The following is a 21,694-nucleotide window of genomic DNA, read 5'->3' as shown; positions in this document are numbered from 1 at the left end:
TGCCTTATCATTGAGCAACCTCCCAGGCTACTTTTTATTTACTCTTAAGTCAGTTGCAGTTTAAGTTAAGCTTACAACTCAAGGCATTATCCATTTCATCTATCTTTAATCAAAATTATGACAAGATGTTCACACAGCTTTTTAAAAATACATTTTTATCACGCCTATAGCTGCTTCCCAGCTTTCACTGCCTAAGCTGGGCCTTAACAAACACTTTCTATTAAGAAACGGTGTATTTTAAGCTTTCCACTACAATCTATCTCAGATATATATATATATATATATATTAAAAAATCTTACTAACCACTCACAGCTTGAAGGTCTTACTAGATTATGCCTGGGTGATGTTTTGTTAAATTTTGTCCTATACTATTTATTAATATTGTCTTTTTCCTTATATTTTCCAGGGTTGCTATAAAATAAGAAATAGAATACTGAATTTATAGAATTATAAAAACAGATGGAGAGAACTGGGGCCAGGTGATGGCACACCTGATTGAGCACACATTACAGTGTGCAGGAACCTGGGTTTAGGTCCCCAGTTCCTCCTGTCTGCAGGGGGAAAACTTCACAAGTGATGAAGTAGTGCTATAGGTGTCTTGCTTTGTCAGTGTGTCTCCCTCTCTCTCCCTTCCCTCTCAATTCCTCTCTGTCTCTATCCATCTATTGGCTCAAGGTGAAAAGATATAAGAATTCACTGAAGGACAGGGGAGAGAGCATCATTACATATACTCATTCTTGAGGTTCACAGGCCACAAATTCAGTCCCTCACATCCTACCATAATTCAGAGCTGAGCAGAGCTCTGGGATAAAGAAGGGGGGTGGGGGAAGTAAGGAAGGAAGGGAAGGGGAAGTGGAAGAGGAAAAGGAAGAGGAAGACAAGGCATGACAGTTATTGAGATAGGGAATACAAAAAAAAATACTACAAGAGAGAAGTCAGCTCAATTTGAATTCTAAGCCTGTTTAATTCAAAATGCCTATGAGGTATCCTATAGACTGAAAAACTACTACTAGAAGTGAAAATAATGAAACAGACTGTCTTCTTATACTTCTTTCCACATCTATAGCATCAAGTCTACTTAGGCACTGGTAATTAAAAGTAAAATTGCTGAACAGATTAAAACATATATTGTGATTTACTGATCTATTTTTTAAAATTTCTAAATGTTGATTCTACTTGCTTAGTTCTAATCTATACAGTTTGTTTATAATGTGTCTTAATAAACTTATTATTTGCTCTATAAGCCTTAGGAAACTAAAACACTATTTTTAATGATATCTTCAGTAACATAGAACTATTTTTTCATAAGCACATTATAATAGCAAATTGCCCACAATATGAATTCTATGATATACTATTCTTATATAAATATTTTGTAATGACTTGCAGCAACATCTAGTTATTTCCCAACAGCCCCAATTCTAGAATCACAAAATATTTAGGCTTTCCAAACTCTGGATTTTAAGAGAAATTTAAATATATGTAAATTCTGTTCTGGGTTTCCCATTTGGTTCCTTGTCAACAGTAAATATCAATTATTAAAATAATTATGACATAATAAATATCTCAAAGCTATATAATCCTCAAACACTACAGACAGTTACTATAGACATGACACTTTCTATTCATAAAACATAAAACTACAATGATTCTCTCAATGTCAGTGTGGTGCATACATATTAAACAGCTGTACAAGAGCCTAAAAAAAAAAAAAGGAAAAATCAAATTTTGAGAGTCACATACATAGTCACATGAATTTATACTGAGGGAGAGAATCAGGATAACACCACGAGGGAAAATTTCCAAAGCTCTAACTTCTCAACATTCTATCATCACCTGAAAGTCAATTTTCACCTTTTTCACTGGCTGAATTTGTTAGCTCAGATTTTGCTTTGGGGCGCACATGTTCTTGCAATATGGCAGAACTAGATTATAAGGCTACTGACAACAGCACTTGATATGAATCTACAAAGGTAACAGTGAAGTAATCAAAATGTAACAGAATCTTATTAGAAAGAAGCAAAGCCTTAAGACAACACATAACTTTTTCAATAATGAAACTATCTTAATTTAACCAATTTAATCTGTACTTACTTGGGTAGACCATTTATTTATTTATTTTTATTTACTTTTAAACTTCCTGTTACCCATACCTACTCCTGAATATCGTTCCCATTAGTAATAGCATATCTTTGGGTTCCTCTTCTCTATTAGCTACCAAAAGCCTCAAAATCAAAGAATGCAGGCAGAAGGCAGCAAGTTCAATACCATTTAAGACCAGAGTTATCAACCATGCAAGCTAGACAGACTTCTATTTTCTTCAATGGCAGAAAGATATGAATGTTTCTGGTCAGATTTTCATGTTTGGGCCATTTTATTCCTATCTCCTTGTTAAATTGATATTGTAAAATAGGAAAAGGAGTGGGGTGAGGGAGGTATTTAGACTGGAAAAATTTATGACAGTCAGTGCTCCTTTCACCTCCTCCCTTTCAAGCTATACTTGAATGGACAAAACAAAAATAAAAAAGAAGCAAGTGTAAGAAACATTTTCCCATAATACTCCAGCTAGCTTCGGCTATGAAATCTCAAGGTGAGGATAATGAATACCTTTATAACACCCTTTGCAATTACTTGTTTTTAACTTAATTTTGCAGATAAAGACGCGGAGGCTCACAGAGATTAAATAACTCAACTGTGGTAAATGTCATGATCACATAATAACCCAGGTCCTAAATCTCCTTCCATCATAGAAACCCACACACTCATCTCAGCAAATAATAGTATAGGAGCTTCCACAGTTAAGCTGAAAAAATAGGGGGAGAAAAAAAAAACACCCTTAGCTTGTAACTTTCAGAAGCATCATTCTGAAAAAGCAAAATTCAAAACTGCACAGCTAACTAAAATTTGAATTATCTGATTCCCACCAAGGAGAAAGTTATTAAAAATAAAGAAGTATGATCTGTCAGCTGAAAAAATACCTTCAGAGGGTAAACACCAAATATTAAGTCAGTTCAAATTTACAACATACAGAAAACACAATAATAATAAGGCTGGTATGTTTATTTCTACTCAGCTTCTAGGTCAAATACCATCAGGGTCAAACAGGGCCTATATCCCACAGTTCAATACTTTGTTTGAACTTCTTTTGTCCAATCATCTTTCACTGTTATTAACCATCTAGTTCACACTAGATGTGCCCATTTCCCAAAAGCACCTATTTCTTGGACCTCAGATTCTGCAGATTGCTAGGTGTGAAAACTTCCTCTTCCTCCCACAGTATGTTAACCAAGATGAGGCCAGAAAAGTACAACAAATCTAAAAGTAGATCAAAGCAGGAAATCAACTTATGCAATAAGACATGTCAATTTTAGAAATATGCTGCAATCTTCACTGTGGCCATAATTTCCTTTAAAACAAGGTTCCACAATTACCTTAAAACTTTAAGACTGACTTTTCCTACAAGCACAACTTCTAATTGATATCTTAATAAGAATCAGTCATGTTGTACCAGTTTTTTTTTTTTTGCTTCCAGGGTTATTAATGAGGCTCTAGGAACCCATGGCTGCTGGAGGTCATTTTTCTTTTTCTTTCTTTCTCCCCCCTACCCACCTCCCATTTTATTCGCTAGGACAGAGAGAAGTGGGGAGAGGAGAGGGAGCTAAAGAGAAAGACAAACACACCTACATACCTTCTTCAATCTAGTGAAGCATTCCCTCTGCAGGTGGAGAGTGGGGGCTTGAACTAGGTTGTTGAGTAGGTCCTTGCACATAGTACCCAGCCCCATGGCAGTAAGTTATATAAGAAAGGGATAAATGACAGCATGCCTGGGACTTATCCGCAATATATGCCAACTTATTTTCTTTTCTGATGCACATCTACAACATAGTTTGCTTTATTTTATTTGATAGTACAGAGAGAAGTTGAGAGGATTTGAGGACATAAAGAGGAGAGAGACAGAAAAACATATACAACACTGCTTCACTGACTAAGATGTTTTCTCCTTGCAGGTAGGGACTGGGATCTTGAACCCAGGTCATCACGCATGGTAATGCGTAGACTGAACAAGGTGCACTACCACCAGGTCTCATAGTAGACTGTTTTATGATTGCTCCTCAAAAGAAAATAAGGACCTATGGACATCTAATCTTGGAAAAAGGTGTCCAGACTATTAAATGGGGAAAGAGGAGTCTCTACAACAAATGGTGTTGGAAAAGTTGGGTTGAAACATGCAGAAAAGTGAAACTGAACCACTGTATTTCACCAAACACAAAGTAAATTCAAAGTTAAATCAAAGACTTGAATGTTAGACCAGAAACTATCAAATACTTAGAGGAAAATGTTGGCAGAACTCTTTTCCATCTAAATTTTAAAGGTATCTTCAAAGAAATAAATCCAATTACAAAGAAGACTAAAACAAAAATAAACCAATGGGACTACATCAAATTAAAAAGCTTCTAAAAAAAAAAAAAAAAAGCCTCTCCTCTCCTCTCCCCTCTCCTCTCCCAGATAAACTAGGAATACCAAAGGAGACCACCCGGACTGAAACAAGACAGGACTAGAATGACCGCAGGAACCCAGTAAATTACCCGTGAGTACAAACACGCTTGGCTGGTGACAGAGAGGAGAGAGGGGCCTAAGGAGAGATTAAGTGACTGCTAACAGTTCAACAGTTTATCAGTGAAGACACCACCTCCAGTCTGCTCCACAACAAGGGGACAGCTGAAGGGAGGAAAGGACTCCCCAGAGACTCACCAAGTGCAACTCTGAGTCTCCATTGCTACTACCCTCAGAATCTGGAGAAGCAACAGGGAGGGACACCAGGGGTCAGAGATCTAACCAGGGAAACTCAGGAGAAGACCTATACCTCGGTGGCATAGCTGAGGGGCTGTGAAAGTCTCTTTGCATAACCACTGGATTATCTTTGCCACACTCTGCTTTATCTCTTGGTCAGGAGTCAGTGATTAAGCTAAGAAGCCTATTGATAGTTTAAAAGCCCTCAGGCTCCCATAGCCTACAGGGAAGAAAAAAAAAGAGGCTTTTACACCACTGAGCTCCAACTCAGGGATTGAAAAAACTGTTAACTTCCACCACGGTAAACCCTTTAATTAAATTACTTAAGATACAAGTCAAACCAGGCACTAGTAATCAATAATTTGAAAAGTACTGATAAAGGGAACTCATAACATAATATATAAAATGGTTAAAACAACAAGAAAAAATATTGGAGACTCGAACCAGGACAAGAGTCCAGCTAAAAGTCCTCCAGAGGGTGAAGCACAAAACAAAGAGTTCAACATCCAAACATTAGCTAAGGAAATAATAACAGGAGTGAGTAAAGAATTTGAAAAAATTGTAATCAGAAATGCAGGAACAACAAATGAGAATATGGAAGAAAATTCTAATTATCTCATGGTTATTAGAGAGCTGAAAGCTGAAATCGTTGAGCTAAGAAGGCAACTAGCTGAACAAGTTAAAACAGTATCAGAGCAGGGCAACAAAATAGATGAACTCCAGAAAGCAGTAGAGGGCAGAGAGAATAGAATCTATGAGGCTGAAAACAGAATTAGCAAGATTGAGGATGAATTAGAGACAACTAAAAAAGAAGTAAGAGATCTCAAAAAGAGGTTAAGAGATGCTGAAAACAACAACAGAGTCCTATGGGATGACTTCAAAAGAAACAATATACACATTATTGGCTTACCAGAGGAAGAAAGAGAAGGGGAGGAAGAAAGCATTCTCCAGGCCATAATAGCTGAAAATTTCTCTAGTCTAGACAACACCAAAGACATAAAGATTCAAGAAGCCCAGAGAGTCCCAAACAGAATTAACCCAGACCTAAAGACACCAAGACATGTCATACTTAGATTGGAAAGGAATAAGGATAAAGAAAGGATCCTCAAGGCTGCAAGAGAAAAACAAAGAGTCACCTGCAAAGGAAAACCCATAAGATTAGCAGCAGACTTCTCCATACAAACACTACAGGCCAGAAGAGAATGGCAAGATATCTATCGAGTGCTCAATGAGAAAGGCTTTCAGCCAAGAATACTATATCCTGCTAGACTGTCATTCAGACTAGATGGAAGCATCAAAACCTTCTCAGACAAGCAACAGTTGAAGGAAGCAACCATCACCAAGCCTGCCCTGAAAGAAGTTCTGAAAGGTCTCCTATAAACAACCAGACCACCACAAATAGGACATATATCAAAACACTCTAAAACTCTACAAGAATGATGTTAAAATATCTTCAATCTTTGATATCAATAAATGTCAATGGCCTGAATTAACCTATTAAAAGACACAGAGTAGGAAGATGGATCAGAAAACACAACCCTACAATATGTTGTCTACAGGAAACTCACCTAACTCAACAAGACAAACACAGATTTAAAGTGAAAGGATGGAAAACTATCATACAAGCCAATGGCCCACAAAAAAGGGCAGTAACAGCTATTCTCATATCTGACATGATAGACTTTAAAATAGATAAGATTAAAAAAGATAGGAATGGACACTACTTAATGCTCAGAGGATCAGTCAATCAAGAGGACTTAACAATTATTAATATCTATGCACCCAATGAGATCTAAATACATCTAAATACATCAAACTTCTACTGAAAGAGCTACAGCAATATATTATCAGTAACACAATCATAGTAGGGGACTTCAACACCCCACTATCTCAACTTGACAGATCATCCAGGCAGAAAATCAGTAAAGACATAAGGGAGCTAAATGAAGAGATAGATAAACTAGAACTACTGGACATTTTCAGAGTCATTCATCCCAAGAAACTGGAATACACATTTTACTCAAATCCACATGGATCATTCTCAAGGATAGACCATATGTTAGGCCACAAAGACAGCATCAGCCTATTCAAGAGCACTGAAATCATCCCAAGCATCTTCTCAGACCACAGTGGAATTAAACTAACACTTAACAATCAACAAAAGATTAGTAACAGTCCCAAAATGTGGAAGCTCAACAGTACACTTCTTAACAACTTCTGGGTCAAAGAGGAAATCAAGGAAGAAATCAAAATGTTTCGAGAGTTCAATGAAAATGAAGACACAAGCTATCAAAATATTTGGGACACAGCTAAAGCAGTCCTAAGAGGGAAGTTCATAGCTATACAAGCACACATTAGGAAACAAGAAAAGGCACAAATAAACAGCCTGATTGCACATCTTAAAGACCTAGAAGAACAACAACAAAGGAACCCTAAAGCAACCAGAAGGACAGAAATCACTAAAGTTAGGGCAGAAATCAATAACATTGAGAATAGGAAAACCATACAAAAGATCAATGAAAGTAAATGTTGGTTCTTCGAAAGAGTAAACAAAATCAACAAACCTTTAGCCAAACTCACAAAACAAAAAAGGGAGAAGATCCAAGTAAATCGGATAGTAAGTGAAAGAGGAGATATCACAACAGACATTGCAGAAATTCAACATATCATGTGAGGCATCTATGAACAACTATATGCCACCAAGCTAGAGAACCTGGAAGAAATGAATGATTTCCTAGATACCTACCAACTTCCAAAACTAAGTAAAGAGGAAGTGGATAACATGAACAGGCCCATCACAGCTAATGAAATTGAAACAGTTATCAAAAATCTTCCCAAAAATAAAAAGTCCTGGACCAGATGGTTTTACAAATGAATTCTACAAAACTTTAAAAGAAGAACTAATACCTCTACTTTTAAAAGTCTTCCAGAAGATTGAAGACACTGGAATACTCTCTGCCAGCTTCTATGAAGCCAACATCACCCTGATTCCAAAAGCAGACAGGGACACAACCAAAAAAGAAAACTACAGACCAATATCTCTGATGAACACAGATGCGAAAATATTGAACAAAATTCTAGCCAACCGGATACAGCAGTATATCAAAAAGACTGTTCATCATGACCAAGTGGGGTTTATCCCAGGCATGCAAGGTTGGTTTAATATACGTAAATCAATCAATGTGATCCACCACATCAACAAAAGCAAGACCAAAAACCACATGGTCATATCAATAGATGCAGAGAAAGCCTTTGACAAAATACAACATCCCTTTATGATCAAAACACTACAAAAAATGGGAATAGATGGAAAATTCCTGAAGATAGTGGAGTCTATATATAGCAAACCTACAGCCAACATCATACTCAATGGTGAAAAACTGGAAGCATTTCCCCTCAGATCAGGTACTAGACAGGGCTGCCCACTATCACCATTACTATTCAACATAGTGTTGGAAGTTCTTGCCATAGCAATCAGGCAGGAGCAAGGAATTAAAGGCATACAGATTGGAAGAGAAGAAGTCAAACTCTCCTTATTTGCAGATGACATGATAGTATACATGGAAAAACCTAAGGAATCCAGCAAGAAGCTTTTGGAAATCATCAGGCAATACAGTAATGTGTCAGGCTATAAAATTAACATTCAAAAGTCAGTGGCATTCCTCTATGCAAACACGAAGATAGAAGAAATTGAAATCCAGAAATCAGTTCCTTTTTCTATAGCAACAAAAACAATAAAATATCTAGGAGTAAACCTAACCAAAGAAGTGAAAGACTTGTATACTGAAAATTATGAGTCACTACTCAAAGAAATTGAAAAAGACACAAAGAAGTGGAAAGATATTCCATGTTCATGGGTTGGAAAAATTAACATCATCAAAATGAATATATTACCCAGAGCCATCTACAAATTTAATGCTATCCCCATCAAGATCCCAAGCACATTTTTTAGGAGAATAGAACAAATGCTACAAATGTTTACCTGGAACCAGAAAAGACCTAGAATTGCCAAAACAATCTTGAGAAAAAAGAACAGAACCGGAGGCATCACACTCCCAGATCTCAAATTGTATTATAGGGCCATTGTCATCAAAACTGCTTGGTACTGGAACATGAACAGACACACTGACCAGTGGAATAGAATTGAGAGCCCAGAAATGAGGCCCCACACGTATGCACATCTCATCTTTGACAAAGGGGCCCAGACTATTACATGGGGAAAGCAGAGTCTCTTCAACAAATGGTGTTGCAAACAATGGGTTGAAACATGCAGAAGAATGAAACTGAATCACTGTATTTCACCAAATACAAAAGTAAATTCCAAGTGGATCAAGGACCTGGATGTTAGACCACAAACTATCAGATACTTAGAGGAAAATATTGGCAGAACTCTTTTCCGCATAAATTTTAAAGACATTTTCAATGAAACGAATCCAATTACAAGGAAGACTAAGGCAAGTATAAACCTATGGGACTACATCAAATTAGAAAGCTTCTTCACAGCAAAAGAAACCACTACCGAAACCAAGAGACCCCTCACAGAATGGGAGAGGATCTTTACATGCCATACATCAGATAAGAGTTTAATAACCAACATATATAAAGAGCTTGCCAGACTCAACAACAAGACAACAAATAACCCCATCCAAAAATGGGGGGAGGACTTGGACAGAATATTCACCACAGAAGAGATCCAAAAGGCCGAGAAACACATGAAAAAATGCTCCAAGTCTCTGACTGTCAGAGAAATGCAAATCAAGACAACAATGAGATATCACTTCACTCCTGTGAGAATGTCATACATCAGAAAAGGTAACAGCAGCAAATGCTGGAGAGGGTGTGGGGTCAAAGGAACCCTCCTGCACTGCTGGTGGGAATGTCAATTGGTCCAACCTCTGTGGAGAACAGTCTGGAGAACTCTCAGAAGGCTAGAAATGGACCTACCCTATGACCCTGCAATTCCCCTCCTGGGGTTATATCCTAAGGAACCCAACACATCCATCCAAAAAGATCTGTGTGCACATATGTTCTTGGCAGCACAATTTGTAATAGCCAAAACCTGGAAGCAACCCAGGTGTCCAACAACAGATGAGTGGCTGAGCAAGTTGTGGTATATATACACAATGGAATACTACTCAGCTGTCAAAAATGGTGACTTCACCGTTTTCAGCCGATCTTGGATGGACCTTGAAAAAATCATGTTGAGTGAAATAAGTCAGAAACAGAAGGTTGAATATGGGATGATCTCCCTCTCAGGCCGAAGTTGAAAAACAAGATTAGAAAAGAAAACACAAGTCGAACCTGAAATGGAATTGGAGTATTACACCAAAGTAAAAGACTCTGGGGTGGGTGGGTGGGTGGGGAGAATACAGGTCCATGAAAGATGATGAATGACATATTGGGGGTTGTATTGTTAAATGGGAATCTGGGGAATGTTATGCATGTACAAACTACTGTATTTACTGTTGAATGTAAAGCATTAATTCCCCAATAAAGAAATAAATTATTTTTAAAAAATTTAAAAAATAAAATAAAATAAGCTTCTGCACAGCAAAAGAAACCACTACCCCAACAAAGAGACCACTCACAGAATGGGAGATCGTTACATGCCATACATCAGACAAGATGCGAAGAACCAAAGATGTGGAGGCTCGCAAAGATTAAATAACCCAAGACTCTGGTAAAGTGGCAATGCCATCATCACATAATAACCCCGGGTCCTAAATCTCCTTCTATCATAGAAACCCACATATTCATCTCAAGATCATAAGAGAAAACACTAAGCAGAACTTGGGCTGGAGCTGGTGTATTGCACCAAAGTAAAAGACTCAGGGGTTGGAGGGAGGATTCAGGTACTGGAACATGATGGCAGAGGACCTACTGGGGGCTGTATTATTATGTGGAAATATATAAAGAGCTCGCCAAACTTAACAACAAGAAAATAAATGATCCCACCCAAAAATGGGGAGAGGACATAGAATATTCACCATAGAAGAGATCCAAAAGGCTGAGAAACACATGAAAAAATGCTACAAGTCACAGATTGTCGGAGAAATGCAAATAAAAACAAGATACCGCATCACTACTGTGAGAATGTCACAGCAGAAAAGGTAGCAGCAACAAATGCTGGGGATCTTGTGGAGATAAAGGAACCCTCCTGCACTGCTGGTGGGAATGTAAATTGGTCCAACTCCTGTGGAAAGCAGTTTAGAGAACTCTCAGAAGGCCAGAAATGGACCTTCCTTGTAGCCCTGCAATCCCTCTCCTGGGAATATATCCTAAGGAACCCAACACATTCATCCAAAAATATTTGTGTATACCTATGTTCACAGCAGCACAATTGTTAATAGCCAAACCTGGAAGCAACCCAGGTGTCCAGCAACAGACCAGAGAAAGTTGTGGTACATATACACACAATAGAATACTACGGAGCTGGGTGGAGGGTAGATAGCATAATGGTTATACAAACAGACTATCATGCCTAAGGCTCCAAAGTCCCAGGTTCAATCCCTCGCACCACCACAAACCAGAGCTGAACAGTGCTCTGGTTACAAAATAAAAAATAAAAAGAATACTACTGAGCTATTAAAAATGGTGACTTTACCTTATTTACCCCATCTTGGATGGAGCTTGAAGAAATCATATTAAGTGAAATGTCAGAAACAGAAGGATGAATATGGGATGATCTCAGTCACAGGCAAAAGCTGAAAAACAAGATCAGAAGAGAAAATACTAAGCAGAACTTGGGCTGGAGTTGGTGTATTGCACCAAAGTACAAGACTCCGGGGTTGGAGGGAGGGTGCAGGTCCTGGAATATGATGGCAGAGGACCTACTGCAGGTTGTATTATTATGTGGAAAACTGGGAAATGTTTTGCATGTATAAACTATTGTATCTACTGTCGACTATGAAACATTAATCCCCCAATAAAGAAATAAAAAGAAAGAAAATAGGGCCACTTCATTATAGTAAGAAATTAATTCACTTATTTCAAAGATTCACCCTTCGCTCAAATCACCCACATCTTTCTTCATAAGTTATTCAGAATTGGTGTAACCTCTTGAGTAAACACAAAAGCCTGTTCCAAATACAATTCTCTGGGGGAATAGCATTTTCCAGGATAATCAGCTAACTTCATCATACTGCCTCTGGCTAACCTTTGATGACATTCAACTTCAGAATAAAAATTAGCCAATATAGAGATAATATTGTGAATATACTATAGAGGCTGGAGACAAATTCTTAATGAATCTCAGAAATATTCTGAATGGTGATACTAGAAAAAAGTATGTTTCCAAGATAAAATGTATCCCTAATCTTTTTAAGGCAACCCTACAAAGATTTCTCTAAATACAGGATAGGGTGGCTTAGTGGTAGAATACATGCTTTGCATGTGTGATGTCTTTTGAGTTTTATACCTGTCACCACTTAAAATGAAGCAATGCTCTGATCTCTCAGTAGAAACGAATGAAGAAGAGGTTTACACTACTGACTTCTCAGTGATGTCACTACCTCTAACTTTACAAGGCCACATTTTTGAGTAAGTAATGATAAGGCTCAAGGCCCACCAGAATCACAATTTAAATTTTCTATAATTTAATTGTTATTCTGCCATACTAGTAGTTACAACTACAATGTTATCTTCCTTATTTGCAGAGGATTCATGCAGTACACAGAAGAAGCACAAGAAATATTTGCAAAAAGAAGCCAAGTTTGATAGAGGAATTGTATAATAGACATCACCGAATTTAGAAACAGGTATAATGAACAAGCTGTGGCTGAGACATCTCAAAGTAGTTTTTAAACATTGCCCAGTAAGTAACTGATAAAGTTGAATTCCAGCTCAACCTCTTCTTAAATAATAAACACACATGCATGCACACACAACGACTACTAATTTACTTTAATGAAAGAGGTACAGAAGGCAAGAGAGACCAAAGCACTGTTTAGCTTTGGTTTATGTTGGTGCTAGGGGATTGAAGCTGAAATGTCTGAGGCCTCAGGCATGAAGTCTGGTGCACAAATTGCTATGCTACCCACCAGGTCTCAATCTTCTGTCTTTAGTCTCCACCTTCTACCTCTTACTTTTCTGTTACAAAGGTTTACTTAATTATAATCTTAACTCAACTCAGGTTCCATCCCAAAGTTCTCCCTGAGAACAGTACCTGAAAATGACTTCTCTTTCATCTAGCTTCAAGACTGTGTGCACTAGTACAAAGGTACTGATCACACCTGGACTTATAACACACCTTATCATACCAATAATGCAACTGTCCCTGAACTGATAAGTAGTAGCTATGGACTGAATTGTACTGCTCACCCCAACCCCTCTTCCCCCAATTCACAATGATTTTTTGAAAAATCCCAACATGACTATACTTGGAGAAAAGCTTTAGGAATTAAGGAAGACTAATTAAGAACCATCAAAGAGATTTCCCTGTTTCCTAAGCTACGAGGAAACAAATTCATGTTGTTTAAGTCAAGTTACCCAGTCTATGATATTTTGTTATTAGGAATCTGAATCAGCTAGGACAAATTTTGGTATCATTTTCAAATATGACTGCACTTAACAATCTCCTGAAAGGGCTTTGTGAACTTAAGGAAAATGGGGTCCAGTCCAACAAAATGAGAAATGCTGGGGTAAACCCCAGGCACTAGTATTTTTTTTTAAGTTTCTCAAATAATTTTACTATGAAGGAAGATTAAGAGTAACTGCATGAAACAGTTGAATGTAATGAAATCAAAGACCATGCATAATTTATCTCTATTAACTTCCTCTAGCTCCAGGTATATGGTAACTAGGAAATGAAACTTTAAAAAATGACACATTTCAAAGTTTTCATATTTGATAATTACAGCTACTAATTCAGTTAACAAATATTAAGCAACTAGTATGTAATAGTCACCATGCTAGGAACTGAATATACAGTAACTAAGACAGGCAGAACAAAATTTCTTATTCTGCTGAATGAATAAATAAAACTATATATTCCTATTAGTCATGCTTAGTGAATCAACATATTATTTGATTAAAAAAAAAATCCCAGCAATGTATTCCTAGTAAAAGCAGAATATGGGATAATAATAGTGGGATAAAAAAATTTCCCAAAAAGTTAAAAAGAAAAAAAAAAGAATTACAATAGGGGACTATAGAAGAGAAGGTTAATTTGGGTGTCACTGTTCCTATTTGGACAGTTTTGTCTGCCCCGCTTAAATAAAGTATAAGGTAATATTTTACACATTTTTGACAACTAGAAACCACATTTATGTACCAAAGTAAATTAAGGAAGGGGGTCCAGGTCCTGGAACATGATGGCAAAGGAGGACCTAGTGGGGGTTGTACTGTTATGTGGAAATGTTATGCATGTACAAACTATTGTATTTTACTGTAGACTTTAAACCATTAAGCTCTCAATAAAGAAATTAAAAAACAAAAAAGAAACTATATTTATCTACAGCTGTGCTGTTTATCCACCTATGTAGAAATAACTTTACTAATCTAAATCAGTGAAATAAACTTGAAATCATTTTTCCCAGGTAAACTTTCTATGCTGTACTCATCTGAATACTACATATACTAAAATTGGAAATGATACAGAGGTTAGGCTGGTCCCTGTACAAGGATGATATGAAAATTCATGAAGTGTTTCGTTTTTAATAGTTAAGGACAAAAGAAAAAAAGAAAGATAGAAAGAAGGAAAGGACTTTCTGCATTCAGTCAAGAATTCTCTGAAACAAGTAGTTAGTCCCACTAAACTACCAAAATCAATTGGGTACAGTTCCCCTAAAAGTATAATGCCTCCTCTAGGATTGCTAGCAATAGTTTACTGTCTTGATGCAATTAGCATCATCTGTCTCCAATAAATATGATTAAAGAAGTGAAATCATATGGGAATTATTTACTGTTTATTACACACGTAAAATAATACCACTTCCCTCAACAGATTGTGTTTTATCTCTCAAAATATCATATACTAAGCCTATCTGTATCTTTCATTTTATTTCTCAAGGAAAAACCATCTAGAATGGAAAAAACACTAAACCCTTTTTTTTTTTTTTAATATCTTGGTGCTTTTTCAAAATGCCAAATATTAAAAACTATTTAGAAAAGACAGGGGTGGGGGGAGTTTGGGGCAGTAGATTAGCGGGTTAAGCGTGCATGGTGCAAAGTGCAAGAACAAGGGTAAGGATCCCGGTTTGAGTACCTCCCCATTTGCAGGGGGATCGCTTCACGGGAGATGAAGCCAGACTGCAGGTGTGTATCTTTCTCTCGCCCTGTCTCTCCTCTTCTTCCGATTTCTCTCTGTCCTATCCAACAACAACAGCTGCAATGACAACAATAATAATGACAACAAGGGCAACAAAATGGGAAAAATGGCCTCCAGGGAATTTGTAGTGCAGGCACCGAGCCCCAGCAATAACACTGGAGGAACAACAAAAAAAAAAAGAAAGAAAGAAAGAAAGAAAAGAAAGGACTAAGAGATAATTGCAATCAGGGAAAGCTTTCTATGACATTGATTTTGAAGTGAGATGTGAGAAATGAACAAGAATTAGATTTGGGGGAAGGAAAGAGAAAAAGTCCCAATAGAAGGAACAGCATGTCCAATGGTCTCAAAGCAAACAGACAAAAACAACAACAACAAAAAAAAAAAACAGTGTGCTATCTTTTAAACCAAAGCTATTCAAACTTTTCCCCATAACATTTTACATCTATACACAACACACATCTTTGAATTTATATACTTTAGTGCAAGCACCTCATCCTATCTGGCCTATCATTATCCAAACTGTCACTACCCAAACCAATAGTGCTAGGGTCCATCTCTAGCAGAGATTGTCAGTGTTAGAAAGCCGAAGCATTCTTACCTGCAGAACCTTTAAGACTGCCCATGAACTTCAGAACTTTACAGCTTTTCTTGCTGTTGCCCCCTCTTCCAGCTGAAGTGATGGATGGTACAAAAAGCAAGTCCTTGCCTCCAAAGTGGAACCAACTTTGAACTTGGTGGTGCACCAAAGCTGATTAGGCAGACAGATCTTCCCTGACACATTCTTTCTCAGTCCCCCCCTTTTCCAGTTCCCCTTACTCTCTTACAGTTTATTTCCCCCCTGAAAACACACTATAAGTAAGTTGCCTACATATGAAATGCCCAAGTGGTATCTAGACCATGCATTCAGATCTTGCCCTTGCCAGATAACTGACTAATTCCACAAATGGGCCAGGGTAGGTGAGATGGGCCTGGGATAGCATACCTGAGGGAAAAAAAAAAAAAAAAAGAAAGAAAATGCTAAAAATGGTTAAATAAGAAAGGATAGAGGCATATCACAAGGACTCAGAAGCTACTTTGAAGGAGCTTACTAACCACATCTGAGAAAAATATAAGCACCAAAGTAATTATACTAATAACTTATAGAACACTGGGGAGCTGGGGAGAATTCATGTGTGAATAGCAATAATAAATTGTAATAGGTAAACAACAAACAAAATGGGGGTAAATAACATAATGGTTATGCAAAAAACTGCCATGCCTGAGGGCCTAAGTCCCAGGTTCAATCCCCCCATCCCCCCCAACCCATACCACTATAAGCCAAAATTAATCAGAAGAAAAAGAAAAAAGAAGTAAAATAATGTTTTTCTAGCAGGAAAATGTTAACCTTCTGCTACAATGGAGAGAATGCTAAAAGTAAAAAATTATCCTTCTGTGATCGGGTAGCTACAGGAGCTGGAGAAGTAGTTCAGTTCTTACAGCACAGGGCTTGCATACCTGACGCCCCCAGTTCAATTCCCGAGCACAGTACCTACCACGTGTACCAAAAAGGAGCTCTGTCTTCATTCTCTCTCATGAAACTATCTAATACCAAATTAAAAATCTTTTTTAAAAAATTAAATTACTTTGCAACTCATAGCAAGAACTGAATAAAGAAAAAAATAACTAATGGATGCTAAATCAGCGTGGTTGTTCATGATAAAGGATAACTTTTGCATAGTCATATGTGGTCCCCCCAGGTTACTTATAAATTGCAAGACAGGAGAAAATATACTAAAGAGGGGGTCGGGCGGTGGCGCAGTGGGTTAAGCACACGTGGCGCAAAGCACAAGGACCCGCGTAAGGAACCCGGTTCGAGCCCCCGGCTCCCCACTTGCAGGGGAGTCGCTTCACAGGCGGTGAAGCAGGTCTGCAGGTGTCTGTCTTTCTCTCTCCTCTCTGTCTTCCTCCCCTCCATTTCTCTCTGTCCTATCCAACAGCGAACAACATCAACAATGGTAATATTAATAACCACAACGAGGCTACAACAAGGGCAACAAAAGGGGGGAAAGATGGCCTCCAGGAGCGGTGGATTCATGGTGCAGGCACCGAGCCCAGCAATAACCCTGGAGGGAAAAAAATAATTATATATATATATATATATATATATATATATATATATATATATTAGAGAAATGAAACAAGACTTTGAATGTGTGATCAAAATTAATATCACCTATGAGAAACAGACGCCATATGCCTTCCGATGTGACACCCTGAGAAAGATACATTACCACTAAGCTGTAATTCTGTTGAGAGTGCATCATCCCAGCCTAATCAAAAGTCAGATAAACTCAAAATAACTTCTGTTTTGCCTCCTTTGTCTAAATATGTGCTAGGTCTCCCCAAGGCTCTCAGAGTAAGATTCAAACTTCACTGAAACAGTTAACAAGACTTTACATGATTCAGAATTGAGCTGTCTTCACAACCACAGCATACACTCCTCTTTGAGCTCAACTTTTATGTTCTTGGTATAAGCCAGAGTTTCTCAAATCTTAGCAAGCAACTCAATTAAAGGGGTGTTAAATTAACCTGAAGATAAAGAAAATCCTTTCTATCCCAAATATATTCTGAGCTTAGAAACACATAAAGCATAAGTTAACTATCGATGATACTGTAAAAATGGAGACAATAAAATAGAAGTGTTCTAATCAACTACATCAGCTTTTATATATTCAACACACAAAGCTCAGGAAAAAAAGGATTCTTCAAATCTGTTCAGATGTCTAACCTAAAAAATAAAATTTCCAGTAAATATAAGCACTAGTTAGTGCTAGGATCCCTAAAGCTAATCTATCCACAGGAACCGCTTAAAGAACACCTTCAACCCAAATATTCCAAGAGCTGTCACAATAACATCTTTCCTAAACACAAACACTGCTGATACCTAACTCATGAATTTTGTGAAATTCCTGTCCCTATTCCTCTTTCTATCACTGTCTCAATCTTCATCTGCCATACCATGCAAAAGTAGAGAATGCATGCATAACAGCTGACAAAAAGAAACATCCTACTCTGCTTAAGGAAGACATAAAGAAGGAAAATAGAAAAACAAGGGCAACACAAGGGAAAATAAATTTTAATTTTTTTTTTAAAAGAATGTTTTAAAAAAGAAGAAAACTAGAAGGGACAAAGTAATAATCTTTTATCAGTAAAGTAATAAGTCAAAATTGATCTGGAATCTGGAATTACAAAGGTATAACTGGGTATTTCTTCAGTTCAGCCCCGTGCTATTTTACAGCCTGTTAGGAGCAGAAGTAAACTTCTAGAATTTTGCCCCAAAAGAGAGGGAAACACAACTCCTGAGCTGAGGAAAAGATAACCCAAAGATGAGTTTATCATTCCATTGTAAATTAACCAGTATTGAGCTAGACCCAGCCATAGGTGAAACTGCCTGTAACTTCCCAAATGCTTTTTTGGACTGTTTTTTACATTAATGAGTTTAAGAAAATCTTCAATACATATTCATTTTCTCTGTGCATAAGTAATCATTTTAACTTTTTAAAAATACTGCTTAAACAGCTACCACTTTTAACATTGTTTCTATATATGATTATGGGTTACATAGTTAAATAACACCTCTAATATTTTTAATCACCTGGTACCACATAAGAGTATCATGGTACCACCATAAGCCCCAGAACTGTGGTACAGCTGAGCTTCTATCTAAATGAAGAGGAGAAATAAATAAATACCAGTCCAGGAGCAGTGATTTAGTGAAATATTATATATGTCAGGTCCTGGCTTCCAAAACATAAATGAAATAAAATGTTCAATAACCTTTGACTAGATTTTTAAAATGTAAAATACTTGAAGAAAGGGTTATAAAGTTGTAAAGAAGTTATAATTCAGGGGAAAGACTATGGGCCTGGTGGTAGCAAACCTAGTTGAGCACGTTACAATGCGCAAGGGCTCAGGTTCGAGCCCCTGGTCCCCACCTGCAACAGGAAAGCTTTTCAAGGGGTAAAGCAGTGCTGCAGGTGTCTCTTTCTCTCTCCCTCTCTATCTCCCCTACCCTCTCAATTTCTGACTATCTCTATCCAATAAATAAATAAAATGAATACTAAAAAAAAAAATTTAAAAAGAAAGACTATGCATAAGTCCTATTATAAGAGAATAAATTATACTATGTATTTCTGAATCATTACTAGGTAATAAATGACCCAATTTATGGATAAAGATATAGGAAGAATTTCCTTTGGAAACAGGAATACTCAACTGATAAGGAGCAAAGCTGAAGTAGTTACTGATAAACTGGAAGAAATCAGAACAGTAGTTCTCTTCTGCCCTGTTTACATCAGGCTTGTCTATGGAGCATTTTCAATTGTTACAGGCTTGGCCAAATTAAATCTGAGTCTCTAGGAGAATAGGCCAGGCACTAGTATTTTTAAGTCTAACTATTTTCCTCATCACTCTTCCTAGGTTTAGGTTCTTCATTGTTTTCTCTCTGTATTCAGATATTAAAGAGAAAATAGTTAACATAATTATAGCTGCTAAATTTATTGTTTTCTATTGCCTCTACATTAACAAAGAAGAAAAATAGTCCAAGCAAAATCATTTTAAGAATAAGTATGAGTTAGAAGAAGAAATCCAAAAATCATTCCCTTTTACTCAAGCAACAAAAACAATAAAGTCTCTAGGAATAAACCTAACCAAAGAAGTGAAAGACTTGTACAGTTAAAATTATGAGTCACTATTCAAATAAATAGAGAAAGACACAAAGAAGTGGAAAGGTATTCCATGTTCATGGGTTAGAAGAATCAATATCACCAAAATGAATATACTACCCAGAGCCATATACAAATTTAATGCTATCCCCATCAAGGTCCCATCCAATTTTTTAGGAGAATAGAACAAAAGCTAAAAATGTTTATATGGAACCAGAAAATACAGAATTGCCAAAACAATCTCAAGAAGAAAGAACAGAGCTGGAGGTATCACACTCCTAGATCTCAAATCATATTATAGGGCCACTGTACTCAAAACTGCTTGGTATTGGAACATATACAGACACACTGAGCAGTGGAATCGAATTGAGAGCCCTGAAGTGAGCCCCACACCTATGGACATCTAATCTTTGACAATGGTGTCCAGACTATGAAATGGGGTAAGGGGAGACTCTTCAACAAATGGTGTTGGAAAAGCTGAGTTGAAACATGCAGAAGAATGAAACTGAACCACTGTATTTCACCAAACACAAAGGAAATTCAAAGTGGATCAAAGACTTGGATGTTAGACCAGAAATTATCAGATACTTAGAGGAAAATATTGGCAGAACTCTTAAAACAAAAAACAAAAAACACCATTACCCAAACAAAGAGACTCCTTACAGAATGCGAGAAAATCTTTGCATGCCGTACATCAGAAAAGAGGCTAAGAACCAAAATATATAAAGAGCTCTCCAAACTCAACAAGAAAACAAATGACCCCATCCAAAAATGGGGAGAGGAAATGAACAGAAGAGATCTGAAAAGCCAATAAACATGAAAAAATGCTCCAAGTCACTAATTGCAGAGAAATACAAATAAAAACAATGAGATACCACTTCACTCCTGTAAGAATGTCATACAGCAGAAAAGGTAACAGCAACAAATGCTGGAGAGGTTGTAGGCACAAAGGAACCCTCCTGCACTGCTGGTGGGAATGTAAATTGGTCCAGCCCCTGTGAAGAGCAGTCCAGAGAACTCTTAAAAGGCAAGAAATGGACTTCCCCTATGACCTTGAAATTCCTCTCCTGGAGATACAGACTAAAGAGCCAAACACACTCATCCAAAGTTTTGTGTATATCTATGTTCATAGCAGCACAACTGTAATTGGAAAACCAAAACCTGGAAGCAACCCAGGTGTCTAAGTAGAGATGAGTGGCTGATTAAGTTGTGGTCTATATACACAATGGAATACTACTCAGCTATTAAAAATGGTGAATTCACCCTCTTCACCCCATTTTGGATGGTGCTTGAAAAAAATCACGTTAAGTGAGATAAGTCAGAAACAAACGGATAAATATGGGATGATCTCAGTCACAGGCAGAAGGGAAAACACTAAGCAGAAGTTGGGCTGGAGTTGGTGTTCTGCACCAAAGTAAAGACTCCAGGGTGGAGAGTTCAGGTCCTGGATCATGATGGAAGAGGAGGACCTAGTAGGGGGTTGAATTGTTACGTGGAAAACTGGGAAATGTTATGCATGTACAAACTTGTATTTTACTGTCAACTGTGAACCATTAATCCCCAATAAAGAAATTAAAAAAAAAGAAAGTAAAGAAAAAAGGTCCCCGAGAAAGACGACCCCACCAATATGTTCTGGAGCCCTGCTTACCCAGAACCCTGCCCCATTAGGGAAACTGAGAAAGGCTGAGAGTATGGATTGACCTGCCAAGACCCATGTTCAGCGGGGAAGCAATTACAGAAGCCGGACCTTTCACCTTCTGCACCCCAAAATGACCCTGGGTCCATGCTCCCAAAAGGATAAAGAATAAGAAAGCTATCAGGGGAGGGGATGGGATAAGGAGTTCTGGTGGTGGGAATTGTACCCCTCTTATCCTATGGTCTTGTGTTCCCATTTTATAAATAAAAACTTAAAAGAAATAAAAAAGAAACCAA

General features: G+C 37.4%; 1 protein-coding gene and 1 non-coding gene across 6 annotated transcripts in view; one reads left to right on the top strand and one right to left on the bottom strand.

Moving 5' to 3' along the window:
• Window positions 1–21,694, bottom strand: part of CMC1 (C-X9-C motif containing 1) — a 93,084-nt gene that overhangs the window by 70,398 nt on the left and 992 nt on the right. The window contains exon 2 of one of the 5 annotated variants that reach the window (XM_060180464.1): window positions 11,397–11,496. The exons of the other annotated variants lie outside the window; for them this stretch is intronic. The gene's annotated coding sequence lies outside the window, so the exon portion shown is untranslated. The remainder of the gene's footprint in view (window positions 1–11,396; window positions 11,497–21,694) is intronic. 5 annotated transcript variants of the gene reach the window in all.
• Window positions 14,345–14,449, top strand: LOC132535376 (U6 spliceosomal RNA). The gene has a single exon (XR_009547157.1). It is a non-coding gene; the product is annotated as a U6 spliceosomal RNA (small nuclear RNA).

The sequence above is a fragment of the Erinaceus europaeus genome, chromosome 21, assembly GCF_950295315.1.
Source record: "Erinaceus europaeus chromosome 21, mEriEur2.1, whole genome shotgun sequence".
In the NCBI taxonomy this organism is placed as follows: domain Eukaryota; kingdom Metazoa; phylum Chordata; class Mammalia; order Eulipotyphla; family Erinaceidae; genus Erinaceus; species Erinaceus europaeus.
Note: the sequence above shows the minus strand (reverse complement) of the source record. Positions and strands in the feature narration are given on the sequence as shown.